Raw genomic sequence first — 24,745 nt, forward strand, 5'->3', positions numbered from 1 at the left:
TGCATAGCTGCAAGCCTCCACCACTTTCTGCTCCAGTGACAGAGGGCAGACTACACCTTCATTGCCCACATTAACAACAGATTTCTGCACTGACCTTTTACTTTTTGTTTGGAATTTATTGGTTGATATTTCTGAAAACCACCAAAGCTGATAGTGATCCACTATCCTTTGGTCCAGTTCAGTCACAGCTGGTCAGGGCTCCCCTGGGGCTAAACCCACGGGCTCATATAGGGCCGATCTGGGCTCCCAGCAGGCTGGGATGGAGCCCTCCTGTCAACATGTTGGGCTGCCTTCAGAGTGAAATTTGTTCCTCTCTTTCATTTTCTGGGTTCTGAAGCTCTAAACCTTGTTTGGGATCACATTTTATAGGTTTTTGAGGTGGTTTTCCTGCTTCTACATCATCATCTTGTCTCTGCCTTGAAAAATAAAAAGAAATGAAATCAACAGGTAATGGAAATATCAATCTGAAAGACAAACTGACATAAATGGCATAAAGTACAAAATAAGATCAAAGGACTACTAAACTTGTAATTTATTATAAAGTGCCATACCTAAGATTTCAACCCAGAAGTCCTCTTTAATTCCCATACCTATAGTTGTTAGCATCATATAGATTTACAGTAGGATGGGACCTTCAAAGTCAGTAGTCCAAAGTCCTCATTTTTCAGATGAACAACTAAGTCCCAAAGAGGTTAAGTAATTGATCCACTATCACATAGGTAGTGACTTGCAGGGCCTCAGCATCACACAACTAATAAGTATAACAGACCGAATTTCATTCAGATCTAGTGATGCCTAATCCTACATTCTTTATGGTATTCCCTATATCAACCCAGGAATTTTGCACTAAAGAAAGAATAGAAAAGTCTTGATGTTTAGATCTTCCTTGAGCACATGCAAACAAAAATATTTAAATTATTCATACTAAGCCTTAGCAGTGTTTTTTTTAATCGAATTTTGTTCATTTTTTTTACATCATTCATTTCCACAGGATTTTGAGTTACAAATTTTCTCCCCATGTTTCCCCTATCCTCCACCCAAAACAGCATTCCTACTGAAATCCCCTCCCCCAATCTGCTATCTCCCATATTTCCCGCATCGCCCCATGCGACTTTCCAGTAGGGCATGGTTGATCTCTATGCTCCAGTGTGTGTATATCCTATTTCCCAGTTACATGTAAAATAAAAATAATAATACTATATCTATATCTATCTATCTATCTATCTATTACATTTGATTTTAAAACTTTTAATTCCAGATACTTTCCCTTACTTCCTCATCACCCACCCTTTCTGGGAAGATAAGCAATTCAAAATAGGCTGTGTATGTGAAACTATGAAAAATATTTCCATAATGGATATATTTTAAACAACTGACTATAATTCCCTCCATCCTATCCCAAGCCCCACTTGTTATATTCTCTATGTTGATCCTGTCCTTTTTCAAAAGTGTATGCTTCCAAATTCCCTACCCCCCAGGCCTCCCTCCATTCCATCATTGCCCTCTCATGCCCTTTCCCCCTCCTCTCCTGTAGGGTGAGATACACTATTTGGAGTGTATGTCATTCTCTCCCTAATCCAAATTCAATGAGAGTAAGGTTGACTCATTCCCTTTTGCCTGCCTTTTCTTCCCCTCCATTGGAAAAGAGCCTCTGAAGCATCCCCAAAATAATTATAATGGATGAATGTATAAGGATGTTGCCTTTCTAAACTCTATGGGAAAAAAAGGTCTATTAGCTTTAAGCTAAATGAAGGAGATATAGTAGAATCCATTTTTCCTTTTTTCACGAGAGTGAACAGTGATAGACGTCCAAGGATACTGAGCAAAGAATTATGAGTTAAAAAGCAATGCCCTATGAATATGTGTAATATAATAACCCAACATATTGATGTTTCACATAGATTATTATTTCCTAACATTTGTTGATGGATTACATAGACTTTTTTAAACTTTTTCATGTATACACAATAAAAAGATATAAAACTAAAAAAAAAATAATTGAACAAACTAATTCTAATATTGTAAAGAAAACTAATCCTACCTCACCATCTACATCTTGTGAATTCACCCCCTTGTGGAAACAGAAAATTAAATTTGATTGAATTATGATTAATTGATTCAGCATGGTTCTTATTGAGTAATTATATTCAACAAGGTGCTGTCAATAACATTTGCTGTTAATTGTCACATTAAATGAAATCTAATGGGTACAGGTACATATATTAATGGAGTGTTATATGAAATAGGGCTACCATGTAAAAGTCAGAAAAAATGCTTGCAAAAAGGTGAAGCAGAATGAGGTGAGTTAACATAATAGCGTGAGTATGATTGATGGTACCTCAGGATCTGGAATAGACAAAGAAGTCATCTAATGATTTAAGCCACCCACTTGGAATACCATAAAGGCATTCCCTAGAAAAAATAGCATAAGATGTTGGTCATAAGATATAGGAAAGGTCAAACAAGGCTATTTAAGCTGGGTCCAAATGAGTTTTCAAAAATCCACTATAGTATAAAGCATAACAAGGTTAATTGTTTTATAGAATATCCATAAAATTTAACGGAATCAGATTACTACATAAAAATGTTACACACCTTTCAAATCAAAGTGACTGCATCCTAAACTTTTAGTGTGGAACTTTTAGGAGCTTTGCATTCAGAAAGCAAATGATATATAAATCAAATTGTAAAATGTTTTCTATATGATCATTTTCTTATTCTCCCTTCTTCCTTTATGATTAAGGGTGATAAAAATAAATATTTATTTTTGAATAAATGCTAATTTATTTTTGAAAGAATAATAATATTTATTTTTGAATGAATAAGCTTTTCACAAATTTATGTTTAATAAAATAATTTGTAGAATTTTATTAACATATTTTCTTCTCATTAGAAGCATTTTATTTTTAGGAACCAATATTTATTTGGAGGTCTGAGTTAGGACAAATATGGTAGAGGGAATGTGTGACTGAGTGTATTTTTCTAGATTATTAACAATCATGTCTTATAGGCTTCTTTAACAAGCACATTTTTTGTCCCATTTCAATTTATAAATTCTGTGTAAAGTACACATTCAATGTGTGGGAGATAATTTTTAGATTTAATATTTTTTATTTTTCTGATTTATGTGGAAAAATGTAAGATTTTTTTTTTAGAATTCCCATTTCTCCCCCTTCCTTTCTCTCCTCCCCTGCCCTGAGAATACACACATTTGGATATAAGTTATACATGTACTGTCGTGCCAAAAATATTTCTATATTTGACATGCTGTGAAAAAGAAGACAAGCTGACTCTATGAAAGAGCAAGAATTAGTCAAACAAAAACCAAAGAAAGACAAAAATAGAAGAAAAAGTAAAAATCCTTGGTGGGGAAAAATCCTGATCTGGAAAATAGATCCAGAAGAAATAATTTAAGAATGGAACAAGGTTAGATGAGGAGTCTTGGAATGTAGAAGCTCTCCCCGTACAAAGAATAAGGCAGGAGAATCTCCATGGCCACAAACTCCAGGGAGATAATTGACGATTTCACTCAACAGGAGATTATTGATATATTGAGTAGATTCACCCAAAGAATGGAGAAGTCTTTAGTGTCTTGGATAGCAAGAATCAATAATGAAAGTGCTGGAGGAATTACACTGGACAGTGTGGATTGATTAAAATTCATAAGTATCTGTCAAAATCCTTTTGTACACCAAGCTTTTATGGATCACCCTATGTGAGGAAACCTCACCAGAACTAATGTTTTAGCTTTAGCTGCAGAGGGATGCAGAAAGAAATATCCTACTGACTCTATGTGGCCTGGTGGAGACAGACCCTGGTAATCAGAGATTGTATGAGAAAGCTAAAAGAAGAGGTAACGAAAACTGCTATTAAAGGGCAGCTATGTGGCACAGTCACTAAAGCGCCCACCCCAGATTCAGGAAGACACAAGTTTGGTTCTAGCCTCAGACACTTGACACCTACCCACCCACTCACACACACACACACACACACACACACACACACACACACACAACCAGCTGTGTAACCTTGGGCAAGTTACTCAACCCCAATTGCCCTGCAAAAGGAAAGAAAAAAAAAAACCTGATATCATTGTTGGAGATGTCAATGTATATTATGATACCACCCTAGGAGCTCCTCATAGAAATATCATAGTGAAGATTGCTCCCCCTGCTTACAGGCATCTCATTTTAACCCTATTATTTTTTTAAAGTCACTTTACCCCAATAACCCTCCAAAAAGCAAAAAATAATAATTTGGATGCAATACCCCTTGGTGCATATATATTTATAAATGATATTGCTTCATATTCAATGGTGACCTTTAGGAGGATTTACTTTTCTTCCTTATCTCTTTTAGTTGAGATCTATCTTTACTTTTGATTTTTCCAAGGTTAGGATTGCTACCTCACCTTTTTTTTTTCACTTTAACAGAAATATAATATATTCTGTCAATTTTTTTTAATTTTAGCATATGTGTACTCCCTGTTTGCAATGTGTTTCTTGTAAACAGCATATTGTAGGATTGGGTGTTTTTATTTCATTCTGGTATCCACCTTCATTTTATAGGTGAGTTCATCTCATTCATATTCACAGTTATGATTATTGTGTCTTTCTCTCCATCCTCTTACCTCCCCTATTTATACTTTTATTTCTCAATTCTTCCTTCCTTTCCTTAAGAATTTTCTGCTTGATCCTTTTCCTCCCTCAATATTCCATCCCTTTCAGCCCCCTCCCTTTTGCTACTCTTTCCCCTTACCAATTTTTTCCTCCTTTCTAACCACTCCCCCCCCGCTTTACTTTCCCCTTTCTCTTTCTACAACCTGTAAGGCAAGTTAGAGTTTTATACATAACAAGGTTTTTTTTTTCCATTTTTTCACAAAATCTGATGGGAATAATTCTCAAATACTATTCTTCTCTGTCCATGTTTCCCTCTACTATAATGTTTTTCTGCCTCTTAATGTGTCATAATTTGCTTTCTTCTGCCTGCTCCTTTCCTCTTCTTTCATAACAATATCTTTGCACCCCTAAATATTTATCATCATATTACCTAAATTATATCTACAACTTCTATCTATGCATATTCATTTTAAATATCGTTATAATTATACAATTCTCTATAATGACAGGTATCTCTTTCCCAAACTGTTTGCTCTTACGGTATAACAAGTTGTGTGTGTGTGTGTGATTGTGTGTTTGTGTGCTTTCCCTGTTTACCTTTTTCTTTCTCTTCCGAGTCTTGTATTTGAAGATCAAATTCTCCATTGAGCCCCAGCCTTTTCATCAGGAAAGTCTATAAGTCCCTTAAGTCATTGAATGTCCATCTTCCTGCCTGAAAATTTATGCTCAGTTTTGCTGGGATCCTTAGTTGTAGTCCAAATTTCTTTGCCTTACGACATATCACATTCCAATCCCTACAAATTTTAATGTAGAATTAGGAAGATCCTGTGTCATCATGATTGTAGTTTTGCCTTATTATAATGCTTTCTTTCAGTTTGCAGAGTTTTCTCCTTTACCTGATAATTCTGGAATGTGGCTACTATATTCCTTGGTGTTTTTAATTTTGTGTCTCTTTCTGCAGTTGTTCAGGGGATTCTTTTGATAAGTGTTTTACCCTCTGGTTCTAGTATGTCAGGACAGGTTTAATTGATGGGTTCTTGGAATTTGTCATCCAAGCTCTGTTTTTCATCCTGGATTTCCTGTACACCAATAATTTTTAGAATATATCTCCTGGATATGTTTTCCAGGTCAGTCAGTTTTCCAATGAAATTTTTGAATATTCTCTTCTATCTTTTCATTATTTAGATTTTCTTTGACTGATTCTTCATGCTTCATGAGTTATTACCTAAATTTGTCTAATTCTAATTTTTTTCCAGAATGATTTCCTCAGTAATTTTTTTGTTAATTTCTTTTTTTAAATTTCTCCAGTTTTCACTTTTAAACATTTTATGCAGTTAGATTTTTCACCTCCTTTCCCATTTGGCAAATTATACTTTTTAAGGAATTGTTTTCTTCAGTAAAGTATTTTTTTTCATTTTGCCAAATGGGTTTTTAAAATAATTGGTCAATTTCTTATACACTTCTCTAATTTGCCATTTAAAATCCTTCTTGATCTCTTCCAAGAATGATTTTGGGCTTGAGATAAGGTCATATTCTCTTTTGAGGTTTCAGATGGGTGTAATGGGTCATTGCAGTCTTCTTCTGAGTTTGTGTCTACTTGCTCACTTTAATAGGATTCTATAGTGTTTGTTTTCCAATTTGGTTTTTGCACATTGTGATTCCCCATTCCTGTCTTTTGGAGTCAATCTCTGCTTCTGGGGTACAGAGGATTGTGACCCAAGCTTTAAAGGCTAGGATTTAGTGACCTGGTGACTGGCTCTGTGTACTGTACCCTGTGTTTCAAACAGGTGAGTGCTGAAATCAAGGCTGATGGTCAGGACATTCTGTGTTCCCCCAGGGTTTCACTGAAGTTCCCGGCTGAGGTGCCAGAGACAGCTTGTCTGGCTTCTTCAGGTTTCTGCCTTTTTACCCCTGTGCTAGAGCTTGGGCAGGCTCCATTACTGGTTTCCAGGACAATGTTGCACCTGGAATTCCCCTAGTTGTGAGAAGCACACCTGAGGTTCTGTTGTTAGCATTTGCTGGTTCAACCCCCATGGGGTTATAGATCTCCTATTGGTTGGGTGAGGTGGTTCTTGTTGGGATACTTCATGTAATGTACTTTAGTCTCAGCATAGCCACAGCCACACCCTTCCTCCAGGTTTCCCAAGCATTCTTTTGGTTTCACTATTACAGGATTTTTATCTGTGGCACTATTCTCTGGTTATTCAAGGGGAAAAATCGAGAGGGATCTTAGCAGCTGTAGCAGCAACAAGCCTAGCATATCCAGGGTGGCTGCCAACACAGATTATTAAAACTGCTTTTAAAAAGGAAAACTCAAAATGGGTTAACAATCTTGCTTTAATCAAACATTAATCAAACATATGTCACTTACCTACTTCAGGGGGAAAAGGTCAGCACCCTGAAATTCAGAGAATGCAAACAGAGGTTACAAGCCTCCTACCATAGGCTTAATGTGACCACATTCAGCCTATTAGGGGGCAGAGTATATTTTCAAATCAAGGAGCTGCTCAGAGTCACTTAAGCTTATCAAAGGGCTTAGGGGCAAATAAGATCTTAAATTTCTATTACCATAAAAGCATTTGAGGTTTACTCCACCATTTTAGCTCCCAGAAGTTCATGCAGGTCATTTTTAAACATATAGACTGAGGGCTGATAGGCCCAGGAGAAGTTCCTGCCTCTGCCGCTGATCCTGTACTTGTGTCTTACTCAGCTCTGACATACCCCCATACTGTGAGGCGTGATCTGGGATTTCCCCTGTGTTTGGGGAATCAGTTTTCCCGTGTTTGCTACAGCTCTGCTATTGTTGAGTCTATGTTGGTTTCAGTCCTCAGAGCTCTGTGCTACACCCTGCCCAGCACAACAAATCTTACCAGTTGATTTTCCAATGTCCTTCCCTGGAAATCCCGCACACTACATCTTCCAATGGATTATATCACTCTAAAGCCTATTTGGTTTTACTTTTGGAGGTAACTGAATGAATTCATGGGCAAGCTCAGGTAAGTTCCTGCTTTCACTACACCATCTTGTCTCTGACCCTGAATACTCCTTCTTTAGGTATTCTTTTTTCAAATAGTTCAAAACATATTGGGATTATTTTTTTTTCATATGAGTGTTTTGTAGAATTCACTTGTAAATTCATTTTTCACTAGTAAACTCATTGATAGCTAGTTCAAATTCTCCCCCACCAGAATGTTATTTAGAATTCTATTTCTTCTTTTCTTTTCTTTTTTTTTTTTTTAACAATTTGGGTTAAGTAACTTGCTCAATGTTAAACAGCCTGTTATTTTGTGTAGGTTCCAAGTATCTGAGGCCGGAACCAATCCCGGTCTCCAGACACCGGGCCTCAGCTCTTACTCACTGCCCCACTTGGCCATGACACTTATTTTCTTAATATGGGAAACTTATACGTTTTAATATTTATCCATTTCACTTATATTACTTGTGGTCTTAGCACATAATTGGGAAAAATAGCTACTATTGATGGCTTGAATTTCACCATGATTGTTAGTGCATACATCATTTTCATTGTTGGATACCAGTATTTTGGTTTTCTGTCCTTATTACTTAAATTAGCTGATATTTACTTCATTTTGCTTTCCTTTTTTAAATTAAATCATATCCCAATAGTATTTATTACTTCAAAGCCTTTCTTACTTTCAGTTTTATTAACATCGTGGATTTTCTGTATTTCATTTTTTAAATTTTTAATTGGGATATTTAGTTGTTCTTTTTCTATTTGTATATGCAATACCTTTATCTGATCTTTCTTCTATTGATGTACACTTTTAGAGATGTAAATTTCCCCCTAACTACTGTTTAGCTCCATCACATAAATTTTGAAATTTTGTTTCATAATTATCTTTAAAAAGTAAGTGATTCTTCTATGATTTGTCTTATATTTATTACATTATGATCTGAAGAGGATATATTTAATATTTCTGCTTTTCTGAGTTGTTTGTGAAATTTTCATGCCTTAATGCATGAGCAAATTTTTTAAACTGCAATGTAGAGCTAAGAAAAATATATACACCTTTCTCTGTCCATTCAGTTTTCTCCAAGTTTTACCTTATCTAATTATTTTTTTTCTTCTCCTTCACTTTTTTCTGTTATTTCATGTTTAGATTTATCCAGCTCTCAGAGGGAAAATGTTGAGTTTTCACAGTATTACAATTCTTTTCATTGTTATTTCTATCATTTATGAATTTTAAGTTTTAAACCTCCTTTTTCATAAGTTTTAAATCATCTCTTCCACCCTCTCCACTATCTCTCCAAGATGGTGCACAATTTTATATGCCTCTACAAATACAATCCTATTAAACAAATTTTCAGATTAGTCATGTTGCACAGAATTGGAAAGAACATGAGAAAGAAAAGCCAAAGCAAAATAAAAAAAATAAAATGATCTGCTTTGCTTTGAATTGCAACTCCACACTTTTTTTTTCTAGATAGGGATAGCATTTACCCTCATGAATCCTTTGATATTGTTTAAGGTCCTTGCAGTTCTGAGAAGGGATAAAGTCTATCAAAATAAGTCCTTATAAATTGTTGCTTTTCTTTTATTTTGGGGGGGGGGGGGGGGGTGAAAAAATGTTTTCCTGGTTCTTCTCTCTTCACTCACATCAGTTCATATAAGTCTTTTCAGGATTTTCAGAAATCTTCCTGCTCATCATTTCTTATAACACAACAGTATCCCATTGCATTCATATATCACAACTTGTTCAATCATTCTCCATTTGGTTTGTATCCCCTCAATTCCCAGGTCTTGGTCAACACAGAAATATCTACTATAAATATTTTTGTGCGTGAAATTCCTCATCCCATTTCTTTGATCTTTTGGGAAAATAGCCCTAGAAGTGGTAATGCTGGCTCAACTAGTATGCATATTTTTTAGCCCTATGAGAATAAATCCAAATTGTTCTCCTGCATTGTTGGATCAATTCACAACTTCACCAAAAATTCCAAACATGCAGGACAATAGCACCCACCACAAAAATCACAGGACAAAGTACTCTGTGCCCCTGAAGCAGAGATACTATTTAAAAGCCAGGAAAAAGGCAATCACAATGGGCAAAAATCATATTAGAAAAGACCAGCCATTCCCCAATTCATAAATGGGTACAAATGTGTTTCAGAGGAAGAAATTAAAGATATCTATAAGTATATGAAAACATTTCTAAAACAGAATTAACCAGAAAAAAAATCCAAACAACTCTTGGGTACCTCATCTCACCTATCTGATTCCATAACATGACAAAACAGGAAAATGATAAATGCTGGAGAAGATGTGAGAAAATTGGAATTCTAATGCATTGTTGCTGGAAGTGTGAACTGATCCAACCATTCTGGAGAACAATTTGGAGCTATCCACATTTGGGCTATAAATATGGACTATAAAATTGCACATATCCTTTGACCCAGAAATACCACTTCTAATGTTGTATCCCAAAGAGTTCATACAAGTGGGGAAAAGAACCATATGTTCAAAAATATTTATATCAGCTCTTTTTTTGGTAAATCAAGAAAAAAATTTAAAAATCATACTATTATAATTATTCTCTCTATTTCAAAATTTGATTTATTTAACTTTTCTTTTACGAATTTGGATGCAATGCCACTTGATGTATACATTTTTATTATTAATATGGTTTCATTTTATATGGTGGCTTTTAGCAAGGTCATGTTGCTCTCCTCATTCTTCATAATTAAATCTATTTTGTGTTTGATTCATCTTAGATCATGAAAGTTACCTCTGTTTTTACAACTTCACCTGAAGTATAATGGATTCTGCTCTATTTCCTTTTTTTTTTTAACTCTGTGTGTGCCTCTCTATTTCAAGTTTATTATAAATAACATAATGTTTCATTTTGGTTTCAAATCCCTTCATCTACCCACTTCCATTTTATGGGTGAGTCCCTCTCATTTACATTCTCAGTTTTGATCATTAAGTACATTTCCCTGCATCAAATTTTATTTTGCTTAGCCTTCTCTCTTTCTATCCAGTCACTCCTCTAAAATCTTTTTTTGCTTTTGACCACTGACTTCTTTAATCTCCCCACATATTTATCACCCTTGTTTTTTCCTGTCTTGTATTCATCTTACGTTGTTTTACATAAGATAGATTTCTTTTACCAATTGTGTGAATACATATACATATGTATGAATTTATGTATATATACACATACACACACGTGTATGCACATAGACACACATGCACATACTTGAATCAATTTAAATGGGAGGATCAATCATTTGTGACCCCACTACCCATATTTCCATCCACTCTAAAATCTTTTCCTTTTGTGATACTTTTATGTGATATGACTTTCCTCATACTTTCTCTCCCTTCATTGTCATCTATTATTTTTTTATATCATCCCAACATAATCAACTCATTCCAGCACCCTCTTTATATGTAAATCCCTTCTACCTGATTTAATAAGAAAGTTCTTATGAGATACATATATCACTTTCCCACTTAATAAGGTAAACAATTTAACCTTATTGAGTAGTTTATTATTTCTATTCCATGTTTACCTTTTCAGGATTTTCTTTAGTTTTTATTTCAAATACAAATTGTGTTGGCAGGTGATTCTTCGTGGTAATCCCAGCTCTTCTGACTTCGGAAATATTACATTTTAAGTCATTTAAATACTTTAACATAATAACTATTAAATATTATGTTTTCCTGAGTTGAGTTCCATGTTATTTGAATGGCTTCTTTCTGGCTGCTTGTAACATTTTCTCCTTGGTCTGGGAGGTATGAAATTTAGCTATGATATTCTTGGGCATTTTCTTTTTCCCATTTTTTTCAGGTGGTGATTAAAGGTGGATTTTTTAATTTCAATTTTACCTTGTGGTTCAAGGCTTTCTGTATATTTTTCCTTGACAATGTCTTGTAATATATCTAGATTTTTGGATGATGCCTTTCATCAACAGGAAATCTACTAAATCTTGAATTATTTCTCTGCTTTTTCAGATACAAAAGAGAAATAAGATGTACAGGAAAGGGTGTTATAGGTATCCATCTTGCCATACAATACATTAAGTGAGGGATAGGGGAGGACATAGGACAGAACAGATTGGGGGAAAGGGCATTCAGTATCTTTACTTTATTGGGATAGAAGGTAGAGCAGAGATGTGGAGAAAATATGTCAAAATCTTGTGGAAGTGAATGTTGAAAACTAACTAAATAAATAAATGTATTTAAAGATGTGAATTGTGTAAGGATAAAGCAGTGGAATTATAAGAGATGAAGAAATAATTAAACTAAATAGGAATAATGAAAAAAAGAGGGAAAGTGAAACATCCTATAAGAAAAAGAAAAGAATTGGAGAACAGATCAAGAAGAGGAAACATAAAAATAATCTGCTAACTGAATGATATAATATACAAAAAAGATTATTAATGAAATAATGTGACAAATATTTTTAAAAGTGTCCTAATGCATTATAACAAGGGCTTGAGGGAAAGTAGAAATAAGAAAAAACATTTATCATTGTTTAAAAGAAATCTTATGATGAAAACTCAGGGAAATATGATAATCAAATTCTCAAACCTCCAGCTCAAAGATAAAATATAAAAAGCAAAAAATATTAAAGCATTTTACATATGACAGTGCCAAAATTAGAATCACACAAAATCATCACAGCAGAGACATTAAAAACCCACAAAACTTGGAAAACTATATATGGAAAAGCAAAAGAACTGGGGCTCCAGCTGAAAATATTACATCCTGAAAAGTCAATCATTATCCTGAATTTTAAAAATTGAGCATTTGATGAAATCTTAGACTTTCAAGACTTTGTTCAAAACAAACAAAAAAGCAACTTGAATTTAAAATAAGATTTGATGTATGAGACTCAAGGGAAATGTAAAGGTACTCACCAAAGATTCAATATAAGGAATTCATAAGGACACACTGTTTACTGTTTATATATGCAAAATGTAAAACTTATGTCTAATCTTCTTATTAACTATTGGGCAGCTCATAAGAAAGGTTGGGATAAACCTCAGCAGGATATGAATTATAAAAATATGATCATTTAGAAAGACACAAAAAGAGTACTTATTTTATACAAATGAGGTGCAAGAAGTAGAATTGGGAGGAATACAGAGGAATTAGGTGGGAGGAGGCCTGGTATTTCTGGTCACCTAATTTCATTAGGAATGGGTTTAAAAGAGAACAATAAATATATATTTAGAGCATAAAATTATTTTAAAATCAGAAGAAATAAAATAGTGCAGACATAGGGAGAGATGAGAGAACAAGGGACAGATCTTTAGATGGGAGGGTGAATTGTTAATGTATTGTTAATGGAAAGGGAACATCTTCCTTGCCTATTAATAGGCATATGTGACTTGCTTTGAACCTAAGTCAGGTGGAAATTGTGGTGGGAGAAATTTGCTTAACAGGTGGATCAGGAACAGATGTCATAGGAAGTGAGGTGGAGATGAGAGAGAAAAGAATCAGACACAGGCAGAGCATCTAGAATGGATGAGAGAGGGGAATGTTGCCTAAAGAAATTTATTTGTGCAGAGGCCTGATGGAGGGAAGGCTTGAGAAAGGTGGTACTCCCTGCATTTGTTAATGTGTACTAACTTCTTTCTTACGATGATGGGTTTTGGCTTTCTGGTATATGAATAAATATCTTTATTTTTCCTGAAAGAAGGTAGTCTATTATATCTTGCAATTCAAACCAGCAATTTTTATATTTCTGGGGTCATGTGATCTGGGCAGAGGTACGGTGAGAGCTCTCCTTGTCTTCACCCTTGCCTTTGCCCAGAAAAGGCATGATCTCTTGGGATTGCAATCTATACTGCTACTCAGAGTCCCTGATTCCTTAGGAGGAAAAGTGATACTGACCTAATGACTTCCAATCATTCTTGACTAAAAGTTCATCTCTCTATTTTTGAACTATGATCCACAAATAGGTATAGTTAATGTATTTCCGAAACAGCATCTTATTCTACAATCAGTGCTTTCACAACCATCCCCTTTATTCTCTTTTTTGAGCAGTTTCTTGGTCCTCTTATTGTTTGTGGCTTGGGAGCTTCTAAAGCTACTGTTGCTTCTCTCACCACCATCTAGTACTACCACCAGTGTCTCAAACACATAAATTTGTGACCAGCCTCTGCCCTCACGTTAGACATCTCTTTCTGACCCCCTAAGTTGTCAAGCCTGAAGACTATCTCAGTGTGGCATTTTGTCATCTTTGCCAATTAAGAATTAAATTTTTGTTTACATGGGGGAAGGCAAGGAAATTGGACTTAGGTGACTTTCCCAAGGTCATGCAAACAGTAAGTTTGTCAATTGTCTGCGGCCAGATTTGAATTCAGGTACTTTTGACTCCAGAGCTGGTGCTCTGTTCACTGCACCACCTAGTTGCCCACAGAATTCAATTTTAGATTTTTTTTTAACTCTTTGGAACAAGAGAACTCAGTTTAGTGATTTCTCTACTACACCATCAAGGATTCACATCCAGAAGTGCCTCCCATCTTTTTTAAATTCCCCAGTTCCAAGAATAAGGCTTGATGATGCTGAAACTTATCTGTGGTAACCAAGGTCCATCTTTCATTATTGGTTACTCCAGTGTTACTTATAAAATGAAATATTTTCTGAATGGAAAAAGATCCTAAATAACTGCAGGTGACCATGATTCTGAAAGGTGATGAGACTTAGTCCATCTGTCTCTCTTCTTTTCCAAGTCTATCTTGTTAAGGAATGTGGTGTTTGTGTGTGTGTGTGTGTGTGTGTGTGTTGTGTGTGTGTGTATGTACAAAAATGGTGGATGGGCATGCAAAGACTGACGCATGATGTTTGTTAAAATATAACTTGTATTTTTATTTTGCTTTACATCTGTTTTTAAGGGGAGGAGAGCAATATTAAGAGTAAGAAAAACAGAATGGAAAACCAAACACTTTTATTTATATACCTAATGAACTTATACAAGTCACGCAGTGTCCTAAAAACTTCAGCTTTCTCTTATGAAAAGTGATAAATTGAATTATTTGATTTCTAATTACTCATCCATGATTTAAGTCTAAAAATCATGGACCAATAAACTTTGCCATGTAGATTTGAGGAAAAAAAAACAACTATGGCTGGAAAGGTAGGCAGAAGAGTTGCTCACCTTCTCCTCCTACCTAAATGGTTACAGAACTAAGCATATAGTCTAAAATAGCTGTTCCAGTAGTCAATGGCCAATTGATTTCTTTTCTACTTAACTGAACATGGTTTTTATTTTTTAATTCAATAGAAAACTGAGTTTCAATTGCCCCCCAAAAAGAATTTATAAGTGTGATCTTTCCTTAAATTATTTTACCTTAAGCAGGTAAGGATAGCATAAGATACATATTAATACTAAAAAAGAAGGGGAAGAAACAACAAAAGCCAGATACTCTGGAAATCAAAATATTGAATGAAGAGAAAGCACAGATGGCACGTGTACTCTTAGCCACATGGTGCACAAAATTTAAATGAATACAGAAAGGCTGCTTTTCAAAGCCAAGAAACATGATTTCATTAAGCAAATTTAGAGAATACGGACACATATTTGGGGAATGATTTGAATCACTTTAAGTTTCTACTTATATGTTGTAGTCTAATCTCTCCCCAAACCCAACAAACTATGCAAACCTGAGCTCATTGCCAAAATGATGTAAATACTGGAGAAATTTCAAAATCTATAGAAATGATGAAGCAATCTAACCATCTCTTTATTTTTAAAGTTTTATTTTTTTTTAATTTTTTTCAAATTACAAAAAAAATATTTTTAAACACCCATTTAAAAATAAATTATGGAGTGGCTGGGTGGGGTATGGAATAGAACACCTGCCCTGGAATCAGGAGGGCCTGAGTTCAAAATGAAGCCTCAGTCATTGAACACTTACTAGCTGTGTGAACTAGAGCAAGTCGCTTAACCCCAATTGCCCTTGAAAAAAAAAAGAGAAAAGAATTTATGCTACATGTCAACTTCTCTTCCTTTCTTCCCTCTCCCTTCCCTTAAAATCAATCCGATATATGTATGTGTATGTATGTATATGTGTGTATATATCCATATATACATATATGTGTGTATACGTACATGTATGTATGTATACACATATATGCACATATATATTATATATATAACATTATGCAAAACGTTTTCCTGAAGAGTGAACTTCTTGGAGCAAAGATGACAGAGTAATCAGTATGTAGATCTTTCTCTTGGTTATCAATAATAAAAAACTCAAAAACCTTACCACAGGAAAAATCCATGAAAAATGGAGGCAGCAGAAAGATGAGGTGCAGCAGGCTTTTATCATGGTAAGCTTGGGGGATTAATATAAAAGGTGCCTTTTTTCTCTGGTGGAAAGGGAACAATCCAGGGCAGAAGGCATCTTGGAAAACAAAGCTCAACTCAGAAAATCTTTAGGAATATTAAGGCCACAGGTGGAAGCACGAACACAACCTACCCCGCCCCTTTCCCCATACCTTGGCACAGGCAAGGGTACCAGGAACCCCAGCTGAGGCAATAAATATGTGCCAGTGGGCAAATGCCTTCAAGCAGCTGAAACTCTCCAGGCTTCAGTGCAGGTCCAAGTGAGCAGGCATCCTTCACCTGCTACACTATACCCCTTACACGCACACAATGAGACCTTGAGTACAACACCAGGGAAACATAGAAAACCCCAATTTGGTCTTAGCACATACCAGTCACCACAACCATTTCCAGCTCAGCACCAGGTAAAGTATTTGATACATAAAGACTATAGCTTCCATCCCCTGAGGCCCCAGCATACAGATCCAGAGCTTGCTGCTAAGCACAAGTTAAGGACAGTACTACTTGAGCTCCAAATGCAGTGATCAACTTTAAAGCCAGGAAAAAGGCAAATGACATGAACATAAAGAAAAAAGAAAGTTGAACATAGAGTCTTCCTATGGTTACAGGGAAGATCAAAACACAAATTCAGAAGAGGACAACATTGTCAATATATCCACAAACAAACAAACAAAAAAATTCAAAGGGGAAGATGAATTGGTTTCAAGTCCAAAAAACCTTCTTGGAGGAGCTCAGGAAGGATATTAAAACTCAAATAAGAGAGACAAAAGAAGAATCGGGAAAAGAAATGAGAGGTAAGTAAGAGAGAGTGAACAGCTTGGAAAAGAAAGGACAGAAATGGACTATAGAAAATAATATCTTTAAAATTACAATTGCAGGACAACTAGGTTGGAAAGTGAATACAACAAGAGCCTTGGAGTCAGGACAGCCTCAATTCAAATACAGCCTCAGACACTTAAGCCTTACTAGCTTTGTGACTTTGGGCAAGTCATTTAACCCCAATTATCCTGCTTTCTGTGCTCCATAAAAAAGACTAAAAAATTAAGGATAAATTACAACTAAAATTGATCTTGCTTTGAGGGGGGGGGTGAAATCCACTGAAGAAAACAACTACTTCAAAAGTAGAATTAGCCAAATGAAAACCAGGCACAAAAACTACCTGAAGAGAAGGGGGAAAAATACCCTTAACAAATAGATTTGACCAAATGGAAATAGAGGTAAAAAAGCTAACTTAAGAAACCAATTACTTGAAAATTAGAATTTGGTGGGCAGAGCCAAGAAGGCAGAACAGAAGCAGGAACTTTTCTGAGCTCTTCCATGGATTCCATCACTAACCTCTATGAAATGAATCTGAACAGATTTTAGAGTGATGGAATCCATTGGGAGATGGAGCATGGCAGATTCCCAGGCCAGTAAAGCACCCAAATAGGTCTGGCCAGGGGAGTATGTAGCATAGAGGGGCTGCACCAGCACAGACCTGAGTGTAGAGCATAGCAGAATGAGAGCAAGCCCCAGTCAGAGGATCCACAAACGCTGAGGGAAATTTACAGAATTCTCACCACAGGACAGAGGATCAGTCAGAGCAGGGTAAGAGAAAGCAAAGGGACAGTAGCAGCTGATTCTCCTGGGCTCTCAGTCTGCAGCCTGGATGTCTAAAACTTAGCTACATAGACTTAAGGTAGCCATAATGGGGGAGGTGGGGGGGGGGAGGAACCTTAGCTGCTCTAATCACCCACCTTGACTCTGAAAACCCAGATAATAATGCTACACCCAGTATAAAATCCTGAAACAGTGGAAATAGCCTCAGGCTTTGGTGTCACAGATAAAGGCTGTATCTGAGGCAGTACTAATTCTGAAGTGAAGGGCAGGAGCCATCCCAACAAGCCCCACTTCAGCTAATGAGCAGGAGATGCCAAAACCCAGGCTGTGGAACAAGCAAGTGCTAACACCAGAAGCCCAAGTATGCCTTAGCACCAGCAGGGTATTCTGCAGACACCAGCACTGCAAGCCACCAGATGTTGAGCCTGCCTTATCTGTAGCCCAAGGGCACAGAGGCAGAATATTGAAGTGTACAGACTACCCTTCCCCCACACATTACTCTGTGAGTCTCAGGGTAAACCAAGGGAAACACTGAGAGTCCTGGCCTTGGACTTAGTCCAGACACACAGATAATACAACACACAATGTCCACAACCAAGCCCCTAGTTACAAGCCTGAGAAGTGTGGGTCAGAGCCCTCTGTACCCAAGAAGTAGATATCCATCTAAAAGTCAAGACATAGGCGATCACAATGGACAAGAAGGAAACTGTGAGATCAAAAATGATACAATCTTATTATATGAAGCAAGAACAACTAAATTCAGAGGACAACATTAATCTATACTCACAGCTGAGGCCACAGAAGAAATATGATCTGGTCTAAAGCCCAAAAAGCATTCTTAGAGGAACTGAGAAAAGATTTTGAAAGCTAAATTGGAGGGGAAGAAGATAAATTTAAATCCACAATGACAAAATTTGAAAAACAAAAAACCTCACAGAGGAAAACAAATCCTTAAAAATTTAATGTGTGAACTAGAATAGGAGGTTCACAATCTAACTGGAAAAAAAAAATACCTCCCTTAAAAAGAAGTTTCAAAAACTAATGGAGGAAAATAATTCGCTAAAAATTAGAATCAGTAAAATTCAATCTAAGGACTCTATGATTCATCAAAAATAAGTCAAACAAAAAATAAAGATTGAAAAATATTTCACTGCAAAAAACGACTGAAATGGAGGACACATCCAGGAGAGATAACCTAAAAATTATTGTTCTTCTGGAAAGGCATGATGAAAAAAAATAAAAGCCTGGACAACATTCTCCAAAGGAAAGGATGAGGAAGAAAAAGGTAAATTATGCAACAAAAAGATGCATAAAAACTAACAATAGTAGAGAGAAAGAAAGAGGCGAGATGAACATAATATGAACTTTTTTCTCATTGGTTCTGGTTCAATGAGTGATCAACACAATAAGTTAAGTTAGTATTCTAACAAGAAAAGACACAAAAGCTCAATATAATAGAATGAAAAGAGTGAGGGAGAGGAGCAGTGCATGGAATTTACTCTCATTGGTTTGGGTTCAAGGACAGAATAACATACTAATTTAAAAATAAAAATCGATTATGTCCTATAATGAATAAAAGTGGTAAGGAGGGGAAATGGGGGGGTGGATAGAAGGGAGGGAAATAGTAGTAAAGGGAAAGGATTTGTAAGGGGGTGGCAGGGAGAGAATACTGAGGGAGGCAGTGGTCAAAAGTAAAACTATGAACTAGTGGAAGGGAGAAGGGTGAAATACAAACAAAAAAAATGTAAGAGAATAGGATAGGGAATGAGAAAGATAGTAATCACAATTGTGATTTTGAATGGGATGAACTTTCCCTTAAAATAGAGGCAAATAGCAGAATAGATTAAAAACCACAATCCAACAGTATGTGGTCCATAGTTAATACATTTGAAACAAAGGAATATACACAAGATAAAAGTAAAAGGCTGGAGAACAATATATTATGCTTCAGCTAAACTTAAAACAAAAAACAAGGGTATCAATCCTTATCTCAGATAAAGCAAAAGGAAAGACAGATCTAATTAAAACAGATAAGGAATGACACTATTTCCTGCTAGGAGGCAGCAAAGACCATGATCAATATCATTACAAAACATATATGCACCAACTATTATAGCATCCAAATTCCTAGAGAAGAAGTTAAGGGAAATAGAGGAAGAAATATATAGCAAAACTATACTAATGGGTACCTCAATCTCTCCCTCTCTGAACTTGATAAACCTAAACTCAAAATAAACAAAAAAGAAGATAAAGGGGTAAAAAGAATTTTAGACATCCTAGATATGATGGATCTCTGGAAAAAAATTAAAGGGGATATAAAGTATATACCTTCTTCTCAGAGGTACATGGCACATACACAAAAAATAACCATGTAGTAGGGCATAAAAACCTCTCTATTCAGTGAAGAAAGGCAGAAATATTAAATGCATTTTGCTCAGATTATGATGAAATAAAACTAATATGCAATAAAGGGCCATGGAAAGAGAGATTAAAATCTAACAAGATACTAAATCATTTCATGCTAAAGAATAAGTGGGTAAAACAAGAAATTATAGAAACAATCAATAAGATCATTCAAGAGAATGACAATAATGAAACACCATACTAAAACTTGTGGGATGCAGCAAAACCACTTTTAGGGGACATTTTATATCCCTGAATACATACATGAAAAAAAATAAATAAAAATAGGTGTCAATAAATTGGGCATGCAGCTTTAAAACCTTTTAAAATAGCAAATTAAATATCCCCTATTATATACTAAACTAGAAATAATGAAAACCAAAGCAGCGATTAATAAAATTGAAATTAAACAAAAGCTCTTCAATTAATAAATGAAACTGAGTTGATTTTATGAAGAAAAACAATAAAATTGATAGATATTTAATAAATAAAATAAAAATGAAATAAATAAAAACCTAATTATGAGTGTCAACAATTAAAAGGGTGAACCCACCTCCAATGAAAAAGAAATTGAAACAATAATTGAACATTGTTTTACCTAATTGCATGCACATACATTTGACAATCTTAGTGAAACTCATGAATACTTACAAAAATATAAATTGCATAGATTAAATGAAGTGGAAGTTAATTACTAAAATATCCCCATAGCATTAAAATAAATTCAACAAACCATAAATGAATTTCCCGGGAAAAAATCTCCAGGGCCAGATGGATTTACTAGTGTATTCTATCAAAAATTTAAATAACAGTTTATTCCAATGCTTAACAAAGAATGTGGGAAAAGTAGTGAAGAAAGAGTACCACCGAATTATTTTTTTTACACAAATATGGTACTATACCAAAATAAAGAAGAGAAAGCAAATTATAGATCACTTTACCTCATGAACATACAGAAAAAAATGTAAATAATTTATTAGCAAAAAGATGACAGCATGATTGGGGCGGAGCCAAGATGGCGGAGTAGAAGGAAGACCCTCCCGTGGCTCCGGCTTCTACCTTCCCCAATCCATGTAAAAAGGGGACTCTAAACAAACTTTGAAGCTGTAAAACACACAAAATTACACAGAGAACCTAACTTCCCACTGAGGACAGCCCAGCAGGCTGGCAGGAATCCAGCAGAGCACTCTGGGAGCTGAGCCCAGCCCCATGCCAGAGGCTTTAGCCCAGGTCAGGCCTGACCAGCCACTGGTCAGAGAGACTCCAGATCAGCAGCAGTTGTGGCCGTTTAAAGATTTATCAAGACACAGATGCAAAGGACAAAGTGAGAGATCACTGCAGTGTGGACTTTGGGAGAAGTAAGTGGGAGTGCTTGGCTTTTAACACAAGGGCAAAAAGCTGGTGAGACACAGGCATAGCCAGCTAGCAATACATGGCAGCTTCCGCTCCTGGCCTGCACAGTGTATGGGGATGAAGCACCAGTCTGAGTGGTAATCACTATTGCTTTGACCTGCTTGCATCTGGATTGAAGTCTGGGATGGAGATCCTGGGGTTTGAGTGCAGCTTGCCAGAGCATGTGGAGACCTAAGCGAGGGCACCCATCTAATACCTCCAGCAGCTGAGAAAACCCCAGCATTTGGGACAAAAGCTCCCCTGTCTGGTGGCAAAGTCCTACTGTGGCAAGGAGCCTAACGATCAAATAGTTGAGTGGCAAGATGAGCAGGCACTGGAAACAAAGCAGACAGAAGATTCAAACATTACACTCCTATTTGGGGGACAAAAAGGAGAAAACCATGGAACAGGAGGAAAAGAGTGAAGTCAGAACTCCTGCACCAGAAGATTCAAAGGAAAATACAAGCTGGTTATAGGGCATAGAGGACCTTAAGAAGCAGATAAGAGAAGTGGGGGGAAAATTGGAAAGAGAAATGAGAACCATGCAAGAAAATTATGAAATGAGAGTCAACAGCCTGACTGAGGAAAAGAATAGCTTAAAAAACAGACTGACTCAAATGGCAAAGGAGGCTCAGGAAGGCAATGAGGAAAAGAATGCCTTGAGGGCCCGAAATTGCCAGATGGAAAAAGAATGTCAAAAGCTCAATGAGGAAAATCATTGCTTCAGAATTGGATTGGAGGAGATGTAATATAATGACTTTATGAGAAATCAATATGCTCTTCAACAGATCCAAACAAGTGAAAGAATGGAAGTCAATGTGAGGTATCTCATGGGAAAAATTGCTGAACTGGAAAGTCGATTCAGGAGAGATAATTTAGAAATTGTTGGACCACCTGAAAGCCATGACCAAGGTAGGAACCTAGAGATCATCTTTCAGGATGTTCTCAAGGAAAGCTGCCTTGATATTTTAGAACTTGAGGTAAGAATAGAGGTTGAGGGAATCCACTGATCTCCTCCTGAGGAGGATCCCATGTAGCAAACTCCTAGGATTATTATATCCGGGTTCCATAATTCCCAGATTAGAAAGATAATATTGCAGGCAGCCAGGAGGAAACAGTTTGAGTGTTGTGCAAGCACAATCAGGATGGCCCAGTATCTGGCAGCTTCTACACTGAGGGATTGAAGGGCTTTGAAAATGGTATTCTGGATGTTGGGGGAGCTGGGATTGAAGCCAGGAGTCACCTATCCAGCAAAACTGAGTGCCATGTTTCAGGGGAAAATATGGTCATTCGGTGGAATGGAGGACTTTCAAGCATTCTTGGTGAAAAAACTGGAGTAGAATAGAAAATCTTATATTCCGATGCGGGAAGCAGGAGGAGTATGAGAAGGTGAACAGGTAAGGGAAATCATGGGGAGCTTGTCAGAGTGGAACTATTGACATTCCTATATGGAAAAACAATGATTGTGGTTTACGAAGCTTTTCTCAGTAGTTGAAGGGATTAGAAATATATATATATATGTATGTATGTATATGCATGTATACATCTACATATACATATATACATACATATTAGGGTATATGGGCATACGCCTACTTGTGTGAATGTGTGTATATATGTTTACAGGTATACATAGATAGAGGGCACAGGACCAATTTAACAGGAAGGGATGATACTGAAAAGGTGAAATTGAGAGGTGAGGGGGTGTGGCGGCAGGAGATGGGGAGAGATGGACTAGGGTGGGCTGTCTCATATGGAATAGGCAGCAGAGGATGGTTGCAGTGGAGGGGAGGAGTAGGAGGGCGGGGGAATGTGTCAACCTTATTCCTATTGAATATGGCTTGAGGAAGGAGTGAAATATACACTAAATCGGGTATCTCACCCTCCAGGAGAGAGGGGGGAGGTGGGATGGGGGGGATGGGGGGGGGGAGGGCAGGCGGGGAGGGAGGGAGGTTGGAGACACCCACATTTGAGGGGGGACAGGAACAAGGTAGAGAATAGAACAAATGGGAGGAGGGGTAGGAGGGAGGGAAATATAGTCAGTCTTTTACAATGTATCTACTATGTTATTGTTTTGCATTAGCCACACATGTACAACATATACTGAACTGCTTATCTTCCCAGGAAGGGTGGGTGACAAAAAAGGAAGGAAATGAATCTGGAAGTCAAAGTTTTAAAATCAAGTATTCATATATATATATATATATATATATATATATATATATATGTGTGTGTGTGTGTGTGTGTGTGTGTGTGTGTGTGTGTGTGTATTTATATATACTATTATTAATACCATATTACATGCAATTGGGAAATAATATATACAGGCACTGGAACATAGAGATCTACTGGAAAAGTCAAAAGTGTTAAGGAAGAAAATATGGGAGAGAACAGATTGGAGGAGAGGATATTTTGTGGGACTGCTTTTTTGGGACGGTGGGTAGGGGAAAAACGGGTAGAAAATTTGTAACTCACAATCTGGCGGAAACTAATGATGTAAATCAGAAATTAATAAAGCATTAAAAAAGACTAAAGCAACTTATCACAAGAATAATACACTCTGATTAGATAGGATGTATTGCAGGAATGTGAGGATGGCTCAATATTAGCAAAACTATTAGTATATTTGATCACATCACCAGAAAAATTAAGAGAAACAATAGATGCAGAAAAGTCTACTGATGAAATGCAACACACATTCCTATTAAAAAGACCAGAAACTACAGGAATAGATGCAGTCTTCCTTAAATGAAGAAGTAACATCTATTTGACATGACCAGCAAGTGTTATCCATAATAGGAATAAGCTAGAACCTTTTCCAGTAACATCAGGGGTGAAACAAGGATGATCACTTTCACCCCTCTTATTCATTGTGTTACAATGAATATTAGATATTGTGTTACAATAGAAATGTTAGCAGTAGCAATAAGAGAAGAAAAAGTAATTGAACGAATCAAATTATGTGAAGAAGAGACTAATCTATCCCTCTTTGGATATGATATGATGATATACCTAGACAATTCTAGAGGATCAAGGAAAAAACTTCATGAGATAACATAAAAAAGTTGCCAAAGTTGCAGGATATAAATAAACCCACAAAAATGCTCAACATTCCTATATTTTACTTAAGAAATCTAACAGAAAAAGAAAGAGAAAACCCATTTAAAGTTATTGTAGATATTATAATATACTTGGGAATCTAGGTGCCAAAGCAAAGCAAGGACCCAATTGAAAACAAGTGTAAAACACTATTGAGACAAATAAAGTCAGATATAACAAATTGGGGAAAAAATAAAACAGTTGCTCATGGCTGGTTCAAGGTAATGTAATAAAAAGTTAATTATACCTAAATTAAATTACATATTTAGTGGCATACCATTACATCAACTGAAAAATTACTTTATTGAG

This window comes from Petaurus breviceps, unplaced genomic scaffold (assembly GCF_028583685.1).
Source record: "Petaurus breviceps papuanus isolate PSGF00001 unplaced genomic scaffold, PetGlider_PUasm1.0 213, whole genome shotgun sequence".
Lineage (NCBI taxonomy): Eukaryota > Metazoa > Chordata > Mammalia > Diprotodontia > Petauridae > Petaurus > Petaurus breviceps.